Here is an 18,475-nt window from a genome sequence, read left to right as displayed (position 1 = left end):
GAAACCTAAACCTACTGATATTAATAAGGGAAAAGTTTTTGTTGAAGTGGTGTAGGAAGGCAGGAGGTAAGCTATCGTTCATATAATAAATCTTACTGTATAGCAGTCTGCATCTACTGAAGTATTTTGGTTTAGAGAAGTAGAGCAGACTTGAAATTAATCCCTCTGATTTCACCATTTGCCTCACATTAGTTTGACGTGTGTAGACCAGATTTCTTTTGGAGGAAACTAAACTAGAAGCTCAACTCCAGCTGCACGCCAGCTGCATTCCAGAGCCAAGTGGAGACACAAAGGCCCAAAACAATAGTTGGCCCTTTGGACAGCTTCAAGACCCATACATTCAGTGCAAGAAACCAGAGTAAATACAGTCCAAAGTAAAAACGCTCAATGGCAAGTAGTGGAGAAGAAAGGGACTCAGAGCCAACTACCTCCATCTACTGATCCTCTCATACTGCAGAAAAGCATTGCTAATGTTGACATAGCCTTAAACCTGTATTTAGTGCTTCAGGAAGAAGTGATTGGTGGCTGGTGTACATGCAATGAAAACAAATCCTACATTGCTGATGATTCAGAGCAGTGTTATTTAGGTAGAAGCTTCTGTTAGAGCACCGAGTGCCCAGGTTGCAGGGTTGTGCAGCTTATGTATTAATTTAACTTGGCAGCTCTGATTTTAGCCACCAGCAGCTGTAATGATCTGTTTAGTAATTGTAGGCAAAATGCTGAAAATGGAATGCCTGAATGTTGTGTATATGTAAATCTATTGACAGGCACTGAAATGGGCACATAGACATCTAAATCAGAAGTTCTGATCTGTATTTGCAAGTGTGTAGTTCACAGTGGAAACACAGGCTTCCCAAGTATCATGTTGTCTGTACAGATGTTGGTCTCCCCACGAAGAAGTACTCAGAATTCATGAAAACATGGGTGGTTGAAAAGACTCTCAGGAGAGTGCATAGTTTTCATGGGAAGTCTTTGTTTTCCTTTTCTTTCTATTATGCCTTCAGATTTTTTCTTTTTCACATCCCTGCTTGTACCTACGAGCACGTGCATATACTTCTACTGCCCCTTTTGAGCTTCAGCTAGACCCTCATCCAGGAGCCTCTAGCCAGTAGGCTATAGAACAGAAACTCCTTCTGAGAAGAATTTCACAAAGTAATATAAAGAGGTAGAGAATCTAGTTAATGGAAAGATGCTCAAGTGTCTGATGTGCTTTCTGGCCACCATAATTGGGATTCCTCTTTGGTTGTTCACCTCTTGATCATTAGAGGCATTTGCCATCTGTTGCTGATTGAACAAAAAGCCACTAAAAGAAATATGAGGGAAAAAATGAAAAGTGAGGTAAACCCCAAAAAGCACAGCCCTCTGGCCCTTAGCTGGCCGGGTAAATGGAAAAGAGAAAAAAAAAGTAAGCTAGCCATCTAATTGAACCAACCTATAGGCATCTCCCACATTGAATATTTTTGTAGGCCTTTTACTGATTGGGCAGATAACCCAACCAACTACTTGTTTATTTAGCTAAAGTAGTTAACTTTAAAAGTCTTGCTAAAGGACCACACAGGTTGTCTTCATAGTAATCCTTACTCCCTAAAGATTCCAGTGACTATTAATAGATGTGTTTTCGGAGACTTCACTGTGATGAATGCCTTCCTTCTTAGATGATGGGTTTTCTCTAAACCAGGAAGCAAAGTAGACATTTTTCCCCACACTACTTCATACTTCATGAAGTAATTCCAGCTCATTGTTACAAGTGGTCAGCTGTAAGTGGTGATTGTGATATGCCAGCAGAGAGCCAAATCCGGAGGCCCTCAACTCTCAGTTTTAGTGAGGCAGATTCACATTAGATGTGATGCTTGAGGCTCCGTTGACATTTGGGAGTTTGGGTTTTAAAAAACCCTATGTGAAGACCCTCAAGGTTTGGCTGACTATAACCTGCAAATGGTTTGGCGAGACCCTATTTACAGAGACTGCTCAAGAGCCTTTCCCTTCCCCCATTTCAGCGGTCATCACTGACACATTGCATTATGAGAAAGAGCCCCACTTAACACAGAACTACTTTCAATTGTCATGAGCACTCAGCCTTATTTAAACTGACACCCTCTCCATCACCCCCAAGCTAGAATCCCAATGTCAGAGTGCTTCAAGAACGGGGTTTCAAAGCTGTACTGTCTTGCTAAGAGCTGTGATAGAGTGGTGCAAAACAGCAGGGAAGTGAACTTCAGAGATGGAAAGACAATCCCAAAGCTGGAGGGAGACATGGTAAATACGGATATGCCAGGTAAGCAGAGGAAAAGAGAGTAAAGGGAAGGCCTACATGTGGATTCAGATCAGGAGAGGGACTTGGAGGACTCACACTTCTCTCTTCCCTTGCACTTAATCAGTTCATTAGACTTCAGTGATCTGGGGTCATGCCATCAGAAAGGGTTAGAATTCCTTTGTGTTCCAAGAGCAGATACAACCCTTCCTTATCCCACCACACCAGATTGCTCTGTTGGAATATTTGTCCTTCAAGGTTTGGTGCTGAGGTTCTCAAGTACCTAGAACACGTGAAAATAATCTGAAATTAAACAGCACAGAAATTCCCTGGTGTGAGGAAATGTAGTCTACGTATAAAAAGAGTTAAATGACCACCTGATCACTCCTGCCTCTTACCGATTCAGCAAATGCTTATGCATATGTCAGCTCAGGAATTTAAGTGGTCCTGTTTAATATGAAAAAGGTCATTTTAATGATCCACCATTTACTAATGGGGAAACTAAGGCACAGATTAGTGAAGTGACTGCCCTGTATTTCTTAGCAGGACAATAGCAGAACCAGCCATAGAAACCATGTTTCCCAAAAGTATATTTACAAATTTGTAGGGGGAGAGCACGATGCTTAAATTAACATAAGAAAATAACATTTCAGAGAATACTGTTACAGGATATTTTCTGGGCATTTCTATAAAACATTTCTTACAGATTGTTTTAAAGGTTGAGTCCTGCTTGTCTCACAGACATATACCATTGGTTTTAGGGTGGCTGCTTCTGTAAGTAAAGTTAACAATATTCAGTCATATATTTTAGCCCCAAAAAAGGTTCTGTTAGAACACGAGAAAAAGAATGGTTCAAATAAAGCACAGCCAATGGCTGAACTGTGAATGGTTTTCCTCCTTTTCTTCTTTCCCCTAGAGAAGTACATGATTGCAGTAGGGGTTTGGGATTAAGTAATCATGTCTGCTTTCTGCAAATCTAAAGCAGTTTATATTTTTGCCTGAATTTTTGGTTTAGGAACAAATGTCATTGTCATGAAAGACTTTTAGCTTTACAGATGGTTGCATTTCAAAAAATGTACTTGCTTTTTAGAGGTGGGGGTAGGAGAGGGAAGGGAGGAGTACCACTACTTGGGTCTCATGCCAGACTTTAATGTAAAATTAATTCCTTTAAAAAGATTTTTTAAAAAACACAACATTTTTCTAATGTGCATTAAGAATGTTGGAGAGCTCACTGAAGCATATGCTTTGAGCTTTCAGGAGCAATCTGTAGTCAGGCATTTTAAATGAAAATTGATTTGTGATTTACATGGTCAGTGGAAAGAAAATTAACTTATGGAAGGTTGTAATGAAATATTAGACAAGTAAAAAAGTAGATGGTGATCTAGTGGAACTAAAAGTCCCATCTGGAAGAATTCTGTGACATTTTTACATTTATCTGTGTTCTGCATGAGTTGTAATGTTAGTGGTAATTTTATGGGACTGAACTGAAATGAAAAGGGTGTTATCACAGATTGCCTACAATATAGGATTGTGTTCAGTGGAGAGTCCTGTATCCTTTTCTCCATTTTCCTATAATATGACTCATTGCACTTTTTTCAGCTACTGTTGTTGAATTCATTCAGCCTTTTACTTGAGGTTATTAAAGAAGAACATCAAATGCTCACAAATACAATCTAGCAGCACATTTAAAAGCAACACTGCTGCTTCCACTTACTCCTGCATAGTTCAGGCACTGTCCAGGAGACTCTTTAAAATATATGCTAAAATAGCATGTTACCACTCTGAAACACAGTTTATTACACAGTTTTAAAAATATGTTCTCTTTTGATTTGTGACTCATCAGAATAGTAAGAGTAAAGAATTAAAGCTTCTCCAGAAAACATACCACCATACTTCTGTTCCTCTGTCCCTTTTGAACTCTGATATTCAGTGTACAACATCTCTGATTGCTCTTGCTGTCAGCTTCTTGGAGACTGAAGAAAGAGAAACATGTCAGAATAACATGATGCCATGCTCCCTGCACTCTTCTGCTTTTGTACTAGAAAATCTTTCTTCTGTTTCAATAATCCAGACTTTACTGGTGTTGGAAAGAGGAGCTCTTGTACTACCTTCTAACAGATAATCTTTCTCCTTCTGTAGTTTCCATGTATGACAACTTCTGATTTATCATAGCTTACACACTTTGAAATGTAGGGCTCTGATTTGGCAGAAGATTAATATTCTTTGGAATCAGTACGATCTATTAAAGCACTTGGTGAAATTAGTCCCATCATGGATTTAGAACACCTCCAGTTTTCAAAATCTAGAAAAAAATCTTCCCATCAAAAGCTTGCTTCCTTCTGTTATTACATGAATTAGCTCTGTGTCCTATCAAAGTCCTGTTTGTTGTGGACAACTTATCTCCCTATTCACAGGAGAGGTGTGTTAGATTCCCTAAGCAGCTGAAACTACATTTATGCTATTTCTTTTTCTTTGTTCCTTTAGGAAATATATAGGTCTGATTTAAATGCATGCCAAGCATTCTAGTTTCTTTGAACTGCACAGGGTTTCAACATGGCTCAGCACCATACAGGATTTGGACACTGCTGAGCAAACACAGACTGTAGACTTGTACCTCTTCTCATTATTATTTTTTTTCTAATGAAGACTGGAGAATCAGTTTTGAAATTATACCATGTGCATATCACTGTTAGCTGAAATAGTCTTAAACATCAAATTGTACAACTAATATATGCAATGTATTAGTTTGAATGAGTGCATTACTGAAGAACATAGTTTGAAACACACCATGTTATTTCTCCAGGAAATTAATTTTGTAAGCCTATTTGAAAGAGAAGAAATATCACAAATCTATCACAAACAGTATATATGTTTTTCAATAGAATGATGTGGCTAATGATGGTAGGAGCAGCCTTTCTAATCACAAGATACTGTAAAGGTCAATATTAGGTATTGGCTTTCCGTCCTGTCCATCTGAAACAATATAGCATAGTGAATGTAATCAGTAAATGGTGGTAAATGAACCTATTAGAAACATTAGCATTGCAGAAAGACAAGATTTGAGAATAGATGTTAAGTGGATCCTGCAGCTGGTAATTGTCATCCTGGGAATAATTACACTAATTAATAGTTGCTAACCCCAGACCCTTGCGCCTGTGACTTTGAATGAGTTAATGATTGCTGCTCTGGAGAGTGTATTGCTGGTAGATTTTCAGTAAGTGTCAGCAGAGTAAAAAGGCCCCAGGGAAGAGACTTTGGCTCTGATGATCTTTAGGGTCCCCATTTTTACAAACCACAAGTACATCACTGAACGATCAGATAACGTCTCCACAGACCACAGAGTAGTTGGGGATTTTCTAATGAAGAGATCCATTTCGTCATAAAGTTCCTGATTTGTAAAGTTAATATTAAGTTCATGTAACCTCAGACTCATAGCACTTGCAATCAGCAGGTTTTGCTTTTGAGGCTGTGCTTTAAATGAACCACAAAAACCAACTTTTTCTATTGCCTTTCCTCCTGACCCTAGTTAAGTGGACTCTGTTTCTGCGGGAGTTAATTTAAAATGCTACCAAATCTTTATTGACGTCATTTAATTTTTGTAGGCTTTTAAAGACTGGGAAGTTTGTTTTACATAGGAGAGTGGGTCTTAATTCCTTTGACTATTCGGCTCTCTTTCTCTGTCTCTCTTTCATCCCTCCCATCCCCAATAAATAAGTATATGAATCCTGTAATATCCATAAATTCAGGGCATATAATCTAGCTGTCTTTTAAGGGTGAATATCAGTGATAATCTTGTATCATTAAAATCAATAGTTGACTGGTGTCAAAATGGCAACAGAAGAATTCCAGTAAAATCAAGATTATGTTCATCAAGCACAAAGGAAAATGTAAGGAGAGCTGTGTTTCTCTTGGTCTTGCAGTCTATGAGGGAAAGGATTATTAATATACTTTGGAATATTAGTCTATGGCCTTTGATCAGATGGAACAATAAAAACTGAGTGCTGCCCCATGTTGGAGCCTTTTTTTGTCTAAACAAACAACAAAGTAATACTGTAAAATCATAAATCCAGGTTACTTACACTACTACACTACTAGTTGATGATTCCTCATGTCTTCAGGGAGTTAGAAGTGAGTTGTGGGTTGTCCTGGTCTGAGCTGTAAAGCTGCTAGTTGACAGAGGTCCTAGCCATCTTTAGATAGGTAGACAAGGAGAACTGTTTATAGAAAAATCTATGGAAGTTTCAAAAAATTGGAAAAATCAGTGCTTAAATGTTGCTTTGAGTGTAGAACCTAGAATATAAACCTAGTGTCTGCGCAGCACTCTGAAGCAAGAATAAACATGGCACCTGTATGGCCAGCTCATTCGTTTTCTACAGTCTGCAATAGAGAATTTAGTTTGTAAACTTTTTCTTTTTTACAGCACCTATTTCTTATAGGCTTGTGGTATTTTTTCTTTGCTTTGTTTTGTTTACTAATTATGCTCATAAAGGCAAGTGCACATAATGCCGAAGTAAGGTAAGAATGCTGAAGTTTTTAAGGAAGAAAGCAGAATGAATTTTAGGAGCCACATAGGTACTAAATGGCTCCTTTAGAGACCACAGTGTCATGTAGACTGAGAGGAAAATGTCCCCAGGCTTTTGAAACCAGATATAAAAGTTAAATCATTGGTATCTCCTGTAATTAAGATCCTGTGATTCCCCATATGACAATTTATGGAATAGTATATTTTATAATGGTAAGTATGTTGTTTGTCTCAGAAGGAACAAACTATTAGAAAGGTATTGAAGTAGCAGAGGAAAAAGGAACAAAACAGTTAAAGAAACATATTCCTTTGCCAACTAAAATCATTAGTTCTTACAGTCCTTCCAAAAGATTTTCTCTGACTACGTGTTAAAAAGTTGTAAATATTTTAAGTAGTTCATGTTGCATTATGCCATGGCACTAATGATGAAGCTCAACTGTCTATCTAAATTCACACCCCTGAGAAGGGTGGCAAATAAAAAGATGATATCAGGGTTAACTGCAGTCTGCTTATCCTCTGTAAAACAGGAAGAAAATGCATGAGAACTATATTTTGTTGTATTTATACAGAATGTTTCAAGGATGCTAATGTCAATTTGATAAGCTAAACAGAAGAATACAATGTTGTGGAACAAGAAAACAATCCCGAGTAACAGAAGGCTTTGGGGGAAAGAACAGAAACTGGGTGGAAGATAGCATTCATGGAAGTTGCAGCCCATCCAACAAGGCAGGATGAAACGAATGGCACTGAAAATATGTCAGTTGTCCAGAAAGGTAGATATGATATGCAGCAAGAAAGGAATAGAGAAATGGTAGTAAAGAAACTACTTTGTGAATTAATAAGAGGGCTTGGCTTTTGGAACTACAGAGCAGTGCCTGAGTGTTTGAACTCAGACAGTGGCATAAAGAGCTGGCGCAGGAGATAGCGGCGCTCTGAAAACGGTAACAGAGCCCATGGGGTCTCCTTACGTCAGTGCTGAGAGTGAGCCTGCCCCTGCAAGACAGCAGTCATTGCTCAGTGACAAAGTTAACCAGACAGTGCATAAACCCTCGATGTTTGACATCAACGAAGCAGATTTGGTCTTTTGTTCCAGACGTAGCAAAGATCATGAGACTTGTGTGAGAGAGCAAAGGATGCAAATTGGAGACCTGCAGCGAGTGGTCTCATTTTCCTCTGAGTCGCAAAATTAATTATTTTCCCTTTTAGTCCTTTGACTGCTGTTGCTGAAACTGGGAATTTGGAGCTAAATTTCCAGAGGATTATGACTAGACAGGGGCTAGCCTCATGGTCTAGAAAGACCACGGACTTTACTGAATTCTGGCTGTTTAAATTCCAAAGAGCTCTCATTGCCTTTTTTTGTTTGTTTTTGACTTTGATTCACTGTGCTTCAAAAGACAGCAGTCTGTCTAAGCAGGAAGAGTTTGATTCTGAATTAGTATTGTAAGGATAAAAGGTTAGAGAAAATCACAAAATGAAAATTAAATCTGATTTGAGATGGACAGAGAAACAGTAAATCCAAATAGACGGTGAGACACAAAAATGTTAAGCATAAAGCCAAAGAACATAAATCAGGAAAGCCTGGACTTAAGCAAAAATGTGAAGAGAAGTCCTGGCCCCATTGGATGCAATAGTAAAATTTCCTTTGATTTCAGTTGGGTCAAGATTTTGCCATTGTGGGGGGAAAACAGAAAGCCTAAAGACACAGGATGAAAAATGAAGCACTTGGGAGAGCCAGCCTGAGAATGTGAGACAGATTCTCTCTGGAGGCATGGTGCATCAGAGAGTCTTTCTTGCTCTTCATTCAAAATGCTTGGCTAAGTTGCATCAGCACTGCCATTAGGAAAGGCCATATAGCTTAGAGAGTGAACAGGGCAAGTCTACGTCCAGAAGAGGGGCTACTTCTGGTTCGTTAAAGAAATATTACTCCTTTGCACATGTCTCTTTGTGACTCTTTGTCACTAACACCTTTGTTATAAGGTGGCAATAATTCAGCCCATGTCTACCACAACATATGCTGGCAGGGGACAAACATTTATGAAATAAATATTTGAGTGTGCCTGTAAAAGTATTTTACTTTATTTTACTTCTGTTTTGAGTAGGATGTGGGAGGAGGGTTGCTAGTTGGAAGCAAGATGGAGAAAGATAAGAGAGGGAGACTTTCCTGGTTTAAAAAAAAAAAAAAAAAAAAAAAAAAAGCAATAGAAAGACATTATGGCCCAAAGTATGTTCTGCTGGTTTTAAAATTACTATGCACAGTAAAACTAAATCAGCCAAATCTCTCCAGAGGTGTATTTTATCCAGTGAGGATGTAAGAAGGATTTGCTACTCAGTTTATAAAATTGTTCAAGCATTTACATGTAGCCGCTACCATAATACATAGACACAAGCCAGTGTCTTTATGCTAGATTTCTTGCCATGTAGCAGTTAAATTTCAAGAAGTTTCAGAAGCTTCTTTCAGATAGAATTCCAGAATTTGACCAGCTTTTCCAGTGCTCATCTCTCTTCAGTGAGCTGTACAGCTGGTAGCCATAAAACCAGATACTCTCAATATATTTTTAGCTGTGATTCGACCTACCACCAGAATGCCAAGAAGTTTCTCCTTGGTATTTTGTGTACCTATTTGCAAGAAAACAGGAGTATTTATAGTGTGTTAGGATTCCGTGGTTATATGTCAGAAATTTTTACTATGAAATATTTTCGTAAACAAACTAAATTCCACTGGGAAATATACAGATAACATTCCTTTTTTCCCTGAGTTTTTTATTATTATTTTTAATTAGTGCTCTCCACAGAGTGTTGAAAGTTATGATAAACATTTCCTGGAGCAGATTTTTCAACCTGTAACTCTGAGGAAGAAATATGCATTTAAAGATGTTGCTTTATATTTTGACTCTAAAGGGGATTTAAAAAAATATTCTCACTAGATGGTTTACAGTTTCTTTTCTCAAAAGAAATTATAGGATATCTAATGAAGGAAGTTTATCCTAGCATTAAAACTGAGCTAAATTTGTGTGTATGTGTCTATTATTTTATAAACTACATGACTTCAAACAGTTAAAGCACCAGGCTCAGCCAATATGGAAATACAGCTGAATTTGAAATTTACTATATGCTGTTTCTGCTTTTCATTTTTTACCATTTCACACCTTGTCCGCATCTCGAGCAAGCTTGTAAGTTTCTAACGCATACATTTCTTGTGATGATATATTGTCCTGGTGGAAAATTTCATTTACTGGCTGTGCCCTTTGCTGAACCTGTTGCTAGTCAGGGAACATGATAAGCGTATAAGTAGCATGCTACTTCATTTATCATACATCGTTTTAGACACTCAAATATCTCATATACAATTCTGCATTCTGCACCAAGGAAAACTACTAAACTAGCAGGAAAAAAAAATCTACAAATAAATTGTCAGTTTATAATATATAAATGTATCATCCTAATAAAAATTAATCATAGTTTATACTAAAACTGTAAGTGCCCTTTATTTTTTTTTTTTATGGCCTCGGTAACCACATGCTATCAAACACTAATAGAAAATATCTGGCTTTTGTGATTTGGTGTGTAGCAGAATTGAAAGATATAAAAATACTGTCTATTTTTAATAATTGAATTACATTGCAAATAAATCACAGGCTTGAAATATCCAGCAGTGCTAAGAACATTCTGCCCTCCTAGCATTTCTCTCTAGTTTAAACATTCACCATATCTTGTATAAAACAAAATTAGATTCAAAAAGCAACCAGAACAGCAATGCCAACAAAGTCCTTTAACATTTAAGGAATTTAGAACTCACCAGAAAGAAAAAAAATTGCAAGAAATTTAAGGTCAAATAAAACCAAATCTATCTGATGTACTAGCTGTTCCTAGCAGAGCAGGTCAGGCCTCCCTAATTTCAGTAACTTGTCATCTATTGATTTCAAAGCTTCTTCAGACCATCATTACAATATTTTACTACAAGCTGCTTTTTATGTCCAACATAAAATAATCTACATCTTGTCAAGACGTTGCATTTGAAATGTTGAATGCAAAGCTCTGATTATGTTAAGCAGTGCTTGCACTAATTGCAACCTTTCCATAAGGTATTGGACTATGAAAAATTGTATCTTACATTTATATAGCACCTTTCATCCTGCATCCTTTAAAAACTGCACATAAAAGAGTTACTTCAACTACCGCTCATATATATCCATTTCTAGGGAGGAGTACAAGCATTTAATGGCTCACAGTGACATTGCATTCTAGCTTTGAACTAGAATTGAAGAAGGCCTTGTTAAACAGAGTTTAATTACCTGAGCTGTAATTTGACTAGGTTATCAGAGCTGATACAGACGTGTCTGGGAGAATAGAGGAGGGAGGGAAAGAAGAGGAATGAAAAAGCAAAGCTAGTTCAGATGTCATGTATCTGATCAGGGAGGGGGAAGGAACCTGTGTACAGGTTTTTTTGTACTTTTTGAAAACATTGGCTTTAGAAAAGGTGCCGGGTAAGGTAATAGAATAGAATCTCCAAAACAAGTTTACTTCAGCTGAGAGGTTTTCCACCAGAGTCCCCATCAGAACTGATCATGCTTGGCCTATGAAATACAGAATATTGGTATGTAAGAATATGAAAACTGTTGTTGAGTTGCAGTCAAAATACCCCTAGATGAAGAGAATGGAAAGATCTGAAGCCAAGTAACTTCCTCACATAATCACCACATATAAACCATGGATGGGAAAGGAAGTAGCATTGGGCCTGTACAAAAGAGTGTATCTAGTCTAAAACTTCACATCAAGGAAATTTGTACCATCATTCACATCTATATCTTTTCATAGAAACAAAGAGGTAGCAATTTCAGTGTGACCTATCAGCTCTAACTTTGAAACTAATAGCTGTGATTGGCTTATTAGAGAAAGAAATTTGCAAGGTTTATTTAAAAAAAAAACAGTATTTTTTCCCATTTAAAACTCGGTGATAAAGAGGTTGAAACTCAAGTCAGGTTCGGGACTTACAAATTCCCCTCTAGAATTTTAAATTTACAGTTGCCAGGAGACTGCAGGGACAGACACTCAGAAGTTTCTGGTATAGAGCTGGATGACTTGTTGAGCTTCAACAGAATTGCTGAAATCAAGGGCTCCTTCTAGGTTTGAGTAGTTTATGTTTAACTCTATAAGCAGGAGATTACATCTACTATGTTAGCTGGTGTTTATGGTTACATTTTGTTCCTTCAGCTCATGAATGAAAAAAATTACCGGATAAATGGGTTATTCTATATTTGATGTACTTCTCTAGTGTTTTAATTATGGGATTTGGAGGCAGAGTCCAATTTATACAAGAACTTTGCACAAGAACAGATAGTTTCAAAATTCAAAAAATATCATTTGGGTTTCTTCATGACCAGGTACTTCAGCTCAGTGCAAGAAGACAAATATTTGCTGCGTATAGTTTTCAGAAAACAATGTGATGCAAAGTGATTAATAAAAAAGTTCAGGTCATGCGTTTGGTTTGCCAGAACCAACTTGAGTGGCGGACACGTGTCCTGCTTTAGAATGGTTTGAAATGTAAACAATCATGGCTTTTCCCTTATAAAACAGACAGGGGCTCGGCACAGTGAGGGATCAAACTGGAATGGAAATAATTTCTTATGTTGAACATTCCTCACCTTGCTTGCCTCACCAGCTTCTTTCATATGCTGTTAAAGTGGTAAAAGATGCTCATTCACTTTGCTTTTTTCAAGCTGCTGATAAAACACAGTGTATTTAATATGGGTATAGAAGACAGGAAAAAACTCCTATGTGTTATGGAGGAAAGATTGTCAAGATACTTTAGTCAATGATGTTCTCATTTGTTCTCCTGAAAGATATCCAAGGCTGGTTAGTAGAACAGTTGATTTTATTGTGGTGGGTGTGTAGATTTAAAGATAGCCTTTGAAGAAAATCTGTGCATAGCTACATTAAAAAAAAAAAAAAAAGGTAACTATGGTTTTATTATGTAGAAATAATGGTTTACGTGCCCATGATTTGTATCATCTTGCCATCTAAACATGCTCTACAACCATTAATTAAGATTTTACAATATCTCTATTAAGTAATGTTATATCCATTTCATTGCTGAGGGAATTAAGATGCTGGGAAGTCAGGGAGCAATAGAACCCAAGATCTGCCTCCAATCCTTTTCCTATGCAGTGATCCCCTTCCTTTCTACACAGTATTTTCTTCCCTTCCATGCTCAGAGTCTAAAAACACCTACAGAAAGGAAGCATCCCTGGAAAGAACAGAGACTCCAGGATTAACAGTTGTTTCTTTTAGAAAAAGAAACTTCCATTAAAGAAGACTTAGACCTCTCATTCCCTGTTATGTATTCCTCAGCAACACCTTGATTTTAGTTGCTGTCCCCTTGATTTATTGTTCTGGAGGCAAGTGTTTTGTGTTGATGCCCTAGATTTACAGTACTTCAAGTTCAGAAAAGAGTTCTGAATAAGGAGGAGGACAGGAAGGGCTCTGTTATGCTCTAACTGCAGAGCTCCTTGGCAAAAGCAGAGCAGTAGGATGCCATCCTAGCAGAAATATTCAGGGGGAGAACCACCCTCTGTTAGAGGCAGTTACGCTCCCATGTGCTTTCCTGGGAGGCTGAGGGGACAGAGGGAAAGAAATACGGTCCACCGAGAGTCCTAACTTTATATGGTTCAATACACTTGATAGTAATTTTTCTCAAGGTTGTTAGTTTTGGTTTAGGGTACAAGATTTCCCTTTGAATCCTGAAGGTAGCTATTAAATACCCAGAGGTTTGCAACATCTCTTTATTATTCTATTTCCACAGAGCAGTGGGGCAGAGCTTGCCTTCAAGTTGTTCTTGCTCTAGGTAGACTTCCTAGATAGAGGTATCTCTGGAAAAAATTATTATTATTATTTTTGTTTGGTTGCTTGTCTATAATTTGTTTTATATTGGTGCCTAAGGAACAGACAGGGATCCCATCATGCTGTGCGCTTAAAGAACAACAGAACTAGAAGGGCTCCCAAAGCTGCATGGAAGACAGGAGACCACAGATGAATATGGTCAGATAGGGAATACAAAGCAACAGTAAAGCATTAGTGGTCAGTATGGTCTTAATATACGCTGTCTGTCCTTGAAAAGTAAATGAGAGAGAGTGGGGGAAGAGGAAGGGCAGCAGAGGTGGGCAATACAGGTCCTTGACAATGAAAACAAGCAGCTTGTATTTAATGTGATGAAAAAAGGGTAAGCTAACTAAACAATGTGAAGAGGCATCTTAAATAGTAGCCTTGGAGAACCAGCAGCGTTCTAAATGGGTAAAAGGAGACCAATTTCTTTTCTCCTAAGCAAAAAAAGAATGTTGTCATAAGAGTTTGGACAAGAGTTTTGGCTGTGCAAGTAGATAGAGAGAACCTTAAAATAAGCTATGTGTAAAGAAACTGTGTGATTTAGGAGTTGACAGGCAGATTTGTTTCCTGTCAGCATATAGATGGAATTGAATTTGTGTCTTTGAGATTACTCAGATAAAGTATTAGGAGGACCAGGAACAGGATCTGAAGAAACTGTTACAGAAAGCTGGAATGAGGGATTAGAAGGATCTTTGGCAAGGCATGACAATGAAGCAATTAGAAATGTGAGATGTGAAGTGCTCCAGGATGAAGCACTGAATCTGAACAGGTTTAGTTGAGTGGAAATGGTGGGAGACAGGTTGTAGAGGTATATGGTGAAATTAGTAAACAACTTCAGGCTGTGATTGTGAGTATACGTTTAATTATTAATTAACTGAAGAAGGCAGCTAGAGCAGTAGTTGTAGTGTCGGATGAGGTCAAAGATGAGGTTAAGGCTGATATTTTTATATTTATATTTATTTTTCTAGAACTAAAGCAAATCAGTATTTTGAAAAAGAGGAGCCAGCAGGACGTGAAAGGTGATGAACAAAAGGCAGTGAGAGTATCTCTCGTGAAGAGAGAGGACCTAGTTAGTGGGACTAGTGGCACAACCAGTAGGAAACTGATGGCTGGAGAAAGAGAGAGAAAGTTGTAATTGCACTGTATTTTGTCACCTTCCCCTTGGAAGACATCAGAGCAATACTATGTGGAAAGAGGAGTGAAAAAAGCAGAATATGAAGAGGAAGCTGGTGGTTTCCTCATAAAGAAGCATTTGGGTCAGTGTGAGACATCAACAATACAGTAGAAGGGAGAGAAGACTTAGATGCAGGGTTGTTGAAAGGAAAAGCACAAGGAAAAGAATGATGTGATTTGAAGTAGAAACCACAGAATCTTACTCTGCTCACAAGCTAATTTGGGTCAGGCAGTGCTGGGATAGCAGAGGCTTCCACACAGAATGGTTCTCAAAGCAGGCGCAGCAGCAGAGCAGTGGCACCCAACTGCCAACAAATCACAAATTCTTCTCATCACCTCAGAAATGCGCTGTATATTCCAGAAACAGTTGAAGAGGGGAAGGCAAAGAGAGTAATGTAATCACTTTAATTTTCTCCCTGAAAATTAGTACTTAAAATTCTGCCTCTGAAGGAATGTTCAGCCTTAAATTAACAGATTCCTCAACTGTTGAATGCAAATCTGGAAAAAAATTAATAGCTTCATTTTTATGCTGCATTCCTCTTACTTGTAATTTATCTTTGAGAGTAACCACTTTCAAACTTGTTGAAACATATTGATTTTCAGAAGCAAAAGGCTTTTCAGGAGTGTCACAGCAGCTCGTCTCTGCTGTCACTGTCCCTTTCCAACTACAAGACCAGTGGAAGTGAAGTGAATAATGACTTTCAACATCTGTTGACTTCAAAATCTTGAGTCAACTAATTATCTGTGCATTGTATTGTATAGCCAGCTAACCATACAACCTTGTTTCAACTTGTTCTTCCTTAATCCATTAGATCAACATACACACCTGTAAGTATGCGTATTACATTTTGGAGTTACGTATTTGACATAAAAAATACTGTTAGTTCCATGTACATCCGGCCATGAATTCAGAAGCATGGGTGCATCATTCAGAAGGTGATGACCTAAGATTAGGGGTGGAATCCAGCTTGTTCTCCAGCTGCAAGAATCTTGTTTTTATAACGGTATGTTTTTCCCATTCTTTCTTGGTTAATCTTCTAACAAATTATATTGTAATGCGTATATTAATTTTACAGGTGTTAAGGAGGTGGGGGAGGCTTTTTATGCCATCTGTTGAGTATTCCTGTTCTAGAATACATTGTCTTTACTATGTTGAGTTGTACTTTAATGTATAATATTATTATCCCACTGATTTCTGTGTGGTACTACTCAACATAATTAAGGTTGGCAGTTTCAGGTCTTTGTACTCCAATGTGTATTTTCTTAGTTTGAAAGAAAATGCATTTAAATTAAGATGTTACTAGGGAAAAGCTGAAAAAGCTAAACAATATTCTAACAGGACTCCACACAACAAATTTTCATGAGGGAACCAAGCTGGAAGATGTGTTTTCTAGCTGAGTACTTTGTCAGTGGTTATTGGCAAGTAAACATTTTTTCAATGAAGTGCTTAAGCAGGAGAACAAGACAAAGTAAACCAATGGTTAAGCTCGTGCAGAATAATAAGGTGGTTGTGTTCGCTCACTAAAAAAAGAATTATAGGACAGGAAGAAAGTAAGTAGCTGAGAAAGTTAGAGGAGCCCTCTTTCACATCTCTGACTAGTCACTCCCCACATTTATAACTGTACAAAATATATTTTTACTGGTAGTGACATAACCTGTTCAACTGCTTCTCCTTGAATTTCCTTCAAACCTGATGTTTTAAACAATAAATGTACTACATTGTTAAGGGAAAAAAGTCAACGCTCAAGTTATGCTGCTTTGAGATAGTGAAACTATTGTTCTTACACAGATAACACAAAATACTCCTTAGTTATTAAATTACAGTTTTTTATTGGATTTAGTTGAAAGCTATGCTGATTTGTCGTCCCTCAACGTATCTTCACCTGGAGTCTTCACAGTGGTGACTGATGGGTGTATCCATCTGCTCCTAACTTCCTTAAACCTGTCTTGGTTTCTTTCTCTGACATTTTGTTTTTCCAGAGATGCCTCAACTTTCATGACTGTCTGTCACTTCTGACAACACCCCCTCCATTAGTCTGTCATTTAACCTGTCTTTGACTTCCCTATTTCTTCCCTTGCATATCCAAGCCTTCCCCAAAACTTGCCATTCTAATGTTTCCAAATAGGTCTAATAGTTGCTCTCTACCATTAACAAAACTTTTTTGCATCTTCTTTCTTATTTTGGTCTTTTCCCCTCTCTTTTTCCTAATAAATCCTGTTAAAGCTCCATGTCCTTTCCAAGCTCAACCACTAGGATCTAAACTTTTCAGTCTGATCTCTTGGGAAGCCTTGCGCTGCTACCAATCTGTTGTCAATGTTTGTGTTCCATGTCATTAAAGTTCTGCTCATGTCCTATAATTTTGCTCACATTTCCTCCCTTCTTTTAGTCAATCTGTTCATGTAGCCTAAAAATACTTCTGTAAAAACTATCGAGCATCTTCTTCTGAATTAGCTGTCAGGTGTGCATGGATGTGCTGTTCTCGCCTTCGTTCTCAGGGCACCTACTTACTCATATCCATTCCAGGGACTTATTAGCAATGATTATTCATAGTGGCAGGGGTGCAGATTAACCTCAACTACCTTTAGATTTCACTGTGTGTATAGGCATGCATTTAAATATTTTCAGAAAGTTGTCAGGATTTTCATTCAACAGGCTGAAGTACACCACGTTTTGCAATTTCCTGTGTTCCTTCTATCCTTTCTGCCTGCTATAGTTTTGCCCTTTCACAGTTTAAAGGCTTTATTTTTTTCTTTGTATTTTTATAGCACACTTCACATTAGGTAACGTTTAGCTGTTTCAGTAGAGCTGGTAGAGTTAGGGTCTATTTGTACTCTCGTAGCACTTAGAGACACTGATCAAAGACCTCACATGCTAGAAACTCACAAATGCACATTAACGCGATTACTCTTGTCTTGGGCAGCTCCCAGTTCCAGCTATGATCAGATACGCTGCGTGAGTGCAGCATACAATGGAAGAAAAGAAAGCTGCTGTGTATTAAGCCAAGTTCTCAGTTCATCATCTACCTGGCCAAAGTTTGCTAGTAAAGCTTTATAAATGTGGGGACAATGCAGTTCTTCCATGTCTATGGGTGAGAAGATACTTTCACACTAAACTGTAAGATCCTTGAAGCAAAACCTGTGTATCTTGTATAGTATTGAATACATTAGTGCTCAGCAAGTAGCCTTCACCTTAGTTGTTACTTTTCAGTGTTTGAGTGGTAAAACCTTGCTTCTAATATGGCTTTAATGTGTCATTTTTGTTAGTTCATTTGTTTTGGGGAAAGACTGGGAGAGAGAGAACTTCTGGTTTTGAGCAGAGAAAATCATAGCTATTTCTTTTATGGGCATAACGAATGGTTTCTCAATATGGGACAAAAGAAGAAATGACCACACTGTAGAAACAGCCAGCCATGTCTTCTCCTCAGTTACCTTGGACCCAGAAGTCTAGACTCCCTTCAGGGGGACTTTTTTACCAGTTTGGTTTTGTCAGCTTCCTTAAGCCAAATCTTCTAAGTTGGTGAGGAGCCCACTGCAGCGAGAGGAGTAGTTGCTGTAGGAAAGGGTTGAGAACAGAGCCATTGGTCTTCAGCTCAGCATATATCTGATGGTGGGACACCTTCAACTTATGAGAGTGTTCTGTTACACAGACT

General features: G+C 37.9%; 1 protein-coding gene across 1 annotated transcript in view; it reads left to right on the top strand.

The window, feature by feature from the left end:
• The window catches only part of POU6F2 (POU class 6 homeobox 2), a gene marked incomplete at both ends in the record, with an annotated part of 314,808 nt that overhangs the window by 146,627 nt on the left and 149,706 nt on the right, over positions 1 to 18,475 (top strand). The gene's annotated exons all lie outside the window — the stretch shown is intronic.

The sequence above is a fragment of the Platalea leucorodia genome, assembly GCF_965183815.1.
Source record: "Platalea leucorodia genome assembly, chromosome: 1".
In the NCBI taxonomy this organism is placed as follows: domain Eukaryota; kingdom Metazoa; phylum Chordata; class Aves; order Pelecaniformes; family Threskiornithidae; genus Platalea; species Platalea leucorodia.
The sequence above is the reverse complement of the archived record's forward strand: the minus strand, read 5'-3'. Positions and strand labels throughout refer to the sequence as shown.